The sequence below is a fragment of the Stegodyphus dumicola genome, chromosome 5 (assembly GCF_044657685.1).
Source record: "Stegodyphus dumicola isolate Sdum_Otavi_A_Nest chromosome 5, ASM4465768v1".
NCBI classification, from domain to species: Eukaryota; Metazoa; Arthropoda; class Arachnida; order Araneae; family Eresidae; genus Stegodyphus; species Stegodyphus dumicola.
In genome coordinates, this window is record NC_140772.1 from 192657669 (window position 1) to 192663668 (window position 6000).

The 6000-nt window shown below is 29.0% G+C and overlaps 1 long non-coding RNA gene across 1 annotated transcript; it reads left to right on the forward strand.

The window, feature by feature from the left end:
- Positions 1-9: 9 nt before the first annotated feature.
- LOC146997376 (uncharacterized) lies at positions 10-5763 on the forward strand. Its single transcript, XR_015041027.1, has 2 exons — positions 10-2623; positions 5622-5763. It is a non-coding gene; the product is annotated as an uncharacterized LOC146997376 (long non-coding RNA).
- Positions 5764-6000: the final 237 nt, after the last annotated feature.

Genomic DNA, 6000 nt, shown 5'->3' on the forward strand with positions numbered 1-6000 from the left:
CAGTTGCAATACTTGTATGTTTACTTTTTTTGCTTTTCGAATTTATGTCATTTTGACTGTTAAATGTTTCACAGCTTTATGAATTGTTACCATTCTGTCGTGAATTAGTGTATCTCAATGGCTGGCTGTCTTTTCAAATATCCAATTTGCCCTGCTATCCAAATGTTTATGACTGAATTTTTTTTAGTCTAGTTTATGCATTCAGTTTCAAAATAATATGTGTGATCAGATTGCTTATTATTTTATTGCAGCAATAAATTTATGTTAAATAGTTTGAACAATTGTATTAAAATAAGAGTTTGCATTGTTTTGTCCAAAATATGTATGGTTGAAACATTATCTTAATCTAGTTTGTAATTCAAGTTTTTTTTGGGGTATTGTTCTGTTATTGGGACCAGAATCGGAAATGTATGAACCTGTGTTCGTAAGTATGTGCATAGATGTGTATATGTAGACACACAAACATACAAATATACAAGCATACATAAATACAATTCTGAACCCGGTCCTGATAACAGAACAGTACCTTTTTTTAATCTTTTTTGAATATTTTATAAAAGGATTAAGCATTTTTCAAACTGCATATCATTTTAAGATTCGACTTGCAGGAAGACAAAATATGGTCATTCAATCAAATGCTTATGATTGCTTTTAACATTTTCTCATAAATATTGTTTGCATTTTTATTGTATTTTAGATACTTTAGTTATGTAAAGTGAACATGAGAATATTAGAAAAGCTGAAGAATATGAATAGCTACCATAATACATGTATTTTTTCATCGAGTCCATTGTTTTAGAAACCAATGCACCATTATTATATGCTGGCTTATTTTATAGTTATATGCAGTTTAATTTTATGTTCATGTTACTGTAGTATTGTCATTATAATAAAAGTATTGATAATTTTTGTTGAATCTTGCAAGTTGCCTAACATTCAGAATTATTACTACCGAATTTTACTGATAGGTTTTTTCGAGTTGACATAATCTGTCTGATAAATAAAATAAATTGGTGTTTAAATTATATGCATTTCTCTTAATGTTTCATTGAAAGTGAGATGGAAATATAAATGCTATCCAGAAAAGTGAATTCTTTTTGCCTGAAATAACAAACTGTACTAAATGATTAATGTTTATATCATTTTAGAAATGTCAATATTAAAGTTTCTCCCCCTTCTCTTCTTTGATTTTGAAATAATTTATAATAAAATAATATATGCATAAGTGTAATTAATGTAAAGTGTCATTCAATAATATAATTTATTTTTACCGATATTTTTATATTTCTTATCTGGGTTTTCTTTTGGTGTTAGAAGGAGGAAAAGACTGTAATGTTTTAATTAAAGAAATAATTAAAACATTACAGTCTTTTAAATAACACAGTTACAGTAATGTTTATTGAAGCAATCAGTACTGTGTGATTGCCAGTGATTGAATAATGTTAAAATGCATTGTTCATAAGGAAATTTGCTTATCTTTGTGTTATAGATTTTATTTTGACACAAGCTGAAATTTTAATTATTGGAAGCACTTTGAAAACCCGAATTATTTCCTGAATCATTAATCAGGCCAATATATAACATACAAATTTTCATACAAAATTACTTCTTTGAGCATATTATAAAGAGCTCATTTAATTTATTTATATGTACAAATTTTAGACAAAAGTAGCATGTAACAGTTAAAGATTTATTGAAGCCTACTTGTTACTTGTGGTAACAAAGAAGTGTGAAAGATATTGCCACATTAGCGAACATGACGATCATTGATGCTTAGTTTAGTAATTTAATAATATATTGAGAAATGCTGGGAACTTTCAGAAGTAGACATTTCGGAAATGATGGGCTTGATAAGAAATTTACACGGTTTTATTATTTATTCTTTAGTTAAGAATGGATTTTAGATGTTCATGTGGAAGAATTCTGTTTAATTATATGTGAAAGAATTGTTAAAGTTTGGCATTTAAAAAATGAATTAATAATATGCAATTATCTTTTTATTATACATATATTACTATATATTTCTAATGTGCTATGTAAATGTCAGTGCTAAACAATTGAGATACTATTGTCAGGGCAATCTTTTCTTATACATGAAAAATTCTGATACTTTCTTATCATCTGCCCTCACAGCTTCAACTTATGCCAAAACAGCAAGAGTATGCACACGATAATAGCAAACTATGAATGTGCATAGCACACACATGTATTTACATGCTTTATATTTAATCTTTATTTCTGAATAGTATTCCATTGGATGAAAAATATGTGAATATTGACCAATGTATATATTTTTGTGTGTGTGCATCCTAAAATTTCTTGTTTCTTATAAAGTACTTATTTGAATTACTACTTGTAAACAGAGCAATAGATATGAACCATAAACTAACCATTTTGCCAATTTTCACAGCTTTGCTGATAGTCAGAAAGCACCAAAATTTGTAATAATGTTAAGTTTAAATGATGTTCTATACTTTTGTGTTGATTTTTCTATTCTATTAATTCTATTACTGTGTTATCAAACTTTCTGCAGGAATTTCAACTGGTTAAGATGTTATTACCATGTGGAGAAGAATTTGGTTTTCAAGCTAAAAAAAATTGCAGCTGAAGGATTTTGTAGAAGGTCAGTCAAACTGGTTTTAGTTAATTATAATTTAATTTTGGGTGAAGAATCCTCAAATTTATTTATCATAAGTGTCTAAAGGTCGTCTAAATTAAATTCTGCTTGTTTTTGAAATTTTTCATGACATTCATTCTTTGATTATTATTATTTTTTTTTTAATTTACTAACTTATATCCAGGCACATAATGTTGCATTTAATGCCATACCTTAAATATTGTAAAATGTTAAAATAATACATTTCACTTAAAAATGTGGTTGTGACAGTAAATTTTCTGTTACATTTAATCATATCTATAAACATTGGTATACATCATTTTTCAATAATCTGCATATTATTTTGTGCATTTCTTTTACATCCAAGATCTGGCATATGACTTGCTTTTGAAACTGATAACATGGTGTAATAATGTAATCTAATAGTTAAAGTTTACTATGGAATGGGCCAAATTTAATAAATTATTCTTTGATAGAAATTTATTCATGTGTTCAGTGTGTCTCATCTCTTTAAATTGCTAAAGTAAATTTTATGTACTTGCATTTAGGAATTTTGACTGTATCAGAGTAATTTTGTTTCAGTTATTATAACATGCAAAAGAAAAAATTCATTCATAGCTCCGTATTTAAAATTAGTTAATTAAAGTCTTTAATAAAGAGGGACGTTTTGTTGTTTTTAATGTCGATAGAGTTTAATTCAAAAATATGCCACATTAAGGGTTACTTTTTAACCTAATTTAAAATTTTCATTACTTTAACATGTCTGATAATTGTTATTTTAACTCCGATATTGTAATAATATCAAAATTCCTTACTTTTGATAGGTAATCCAAATGTAAAACAAGAAAAGAAAAAATTAAAATCTAGAAGTATATTTATTTCATACCTCTAACAAATAAAAACAACACAAGCACTTTTTACTGTCTATCTGCATAGTGTGGCATGTCCCGTAAGACTGAGATTTGTATGGTCGAATCCATGTTTCAGTTAAAGGAAAATGCATGCACAGTCTTCTGATTTTCCCTTCGATTAAGGATTCTGTATATACTAGCATAAGAAATATATTAGTTAATGCAGTGTTATACATCAATATTTATAGACAATTATTGTGGCTATGTTTATTATAATTTTGTTCACTGTAATGGCTGGAGTGCCTAAACCATCATGCTGTGTAAACAAAACTCAAATCTTCATCTCTGCATACTGCTCCACTAGTGTTTAAACCACTGAAATGGTGATTATGGTAGAACATCTTTGGTAAAAATTTACTCTACTGTAACCCTTGGCGAATCGTTTCTTTTTTTTATATCAAGATCGTCACCTGAGAGGATTGGCACCAATTTCAAGGTGGCTGCTACACAAAACCAAAATAAGAAGTCAAAGACATACACAAACTCTGTGTCCATGTACACATCGACCTATTAAAACAGAGAACTGCACAAACTGGGCATTGTGCACTGCCTTAACTTTGTCCATGTACACATTGATCTATTTTCACTTTAAGAAAATCAAAAAGTTAAAAATATCATAGTTACCAGAAAAAATTCGCCACTGTCTTAACACACAGACTACCAAAAATACACAAACAGAGAGGAATAAGTTACCAAAAATACATATTTCCTAACATAAAAACATTAAACAACAAATCTTCTAACAAAAATTAACACACAGAGACAAAAAAATTAATGAAATGTCATTTTTTTAACATACCTTTTTTTTCACATGCGTATGTTTAGGCTTCCCACCACCATCCTCCAGGTAAGCAATTCAATTAAATTTTTCCTCTCTTAGTCACCTCAGACATACTCAAACGATGGTACCCACGCCAAAATAATAAATAGCATGTTCAAAATACAAGACCATACCACTTCCGTGCAACCAAACACAGCAATTGAAAAGAATGGTAAGAACCAAAAACCTGGGACCATACAAAAGGTTTACTATTAAAAAAAGTAGCCCAAAACTAAATTTATCACAGCACGTTGGCAATATTTGCAGAAATAACTTTTTTTTATTGACAAAAAAAAGTTTTTTTTTTCCCCAAAGGCTACTTTCGCCAACATTATCAACATTAGGGTTACCGAAAAACTTATTTGACGCAATGGGCTTCCACATTTCACAAACAACCAATACCACTTTGCGATTTTTTTTCATACAGAAACCAAGGTGTACCATACAGTAAAGATTAGCCACATCTTCATTTACTACTGCTACAAGTACTTCTTTGGTAAATTTCTGCGGTTAAATTCAAAAGTTTAAAATTGCATTAACATGATCAGATTCAGAGTCATAGCTAGGGTTTTCAGCGCTCAGGGACAACTGAAGATTTCGCGCCCCCTACTGCTTGCCAAGGATGGAAAACATTTAATTCTAAAATGTTCTAACATCAGTTTGGCGCCCCTTGGATTCTGCACCCGGGGACAGATGCCCCCCTTGCCCCCCTCTTGCTACGCCCCTGATCAGATTTTATTTTCTGCACATAGCTAACAATTACTTATGTGTTGTCAGATAAATGTTACCAGATGCAGTTAATTATTTTTTACTTGCCAATCTCATGAGACAAGTTTTTTTTGCTCCTGCAAGACTTTACTTTGTGTTGCAAAATAAATTCATTCTCACTCTTTTTGGACTTGCCTACACATTAAATTTAAAATAGTTTTATGAATAGGTAAGATGTGATTATCATAATTTTGTTTCTCTCTTTATCTCGGCAACTTTATATGTTGATTCGGTATCCAGGTTACCTACCAGTGGCTGATTGATAAAACTGCTCATATGTTCAGCTGGTGGTTTGAGTTTATTTTCTGACAAAAAATTTTAAAAGGCATCCCCATGTTTATTTTACTGTAATCGAAAAATCAACTAATTGCTACTCTGTTTATAGGTACTAAATGTTAAAATATTTTAAATGTTTTATTTAATTTGCATTCTAATAGTCATTTGTTTAAATTTAATTATGAATTATATTCACATATAGTAATTGTGAGTGTTTTTTTTATTTTAGGTGCTGTGAAAGGCAATGACAGAGATCCAATTTATCAAGAGTTCTTATATACATAAGAATACATGGATATAAGATTGTTTTTCATGAATTCAAATAAAATGTGATAAATTGGATTAATAAAAACTATTTTGAATTTTGAAAAGTGTTTTTCCTCTGTTAATCATAATATAGTGCCATAAATTTCTGAATGTGTTTATTTTTCATCCAAATAAATAGCTTTACAAAAATTTGTAATATTAATAGATATTGCATAATTTAGCATTATTATAAATATTTATTATAGCAGATTTAGCTGAACTACTTTTTTAGTCTCTTTGCAGATGAAGTCACAAAGGTAAGTGGTTAGATATTTTTCTGTATTCCCCATTAAGTAATTTTA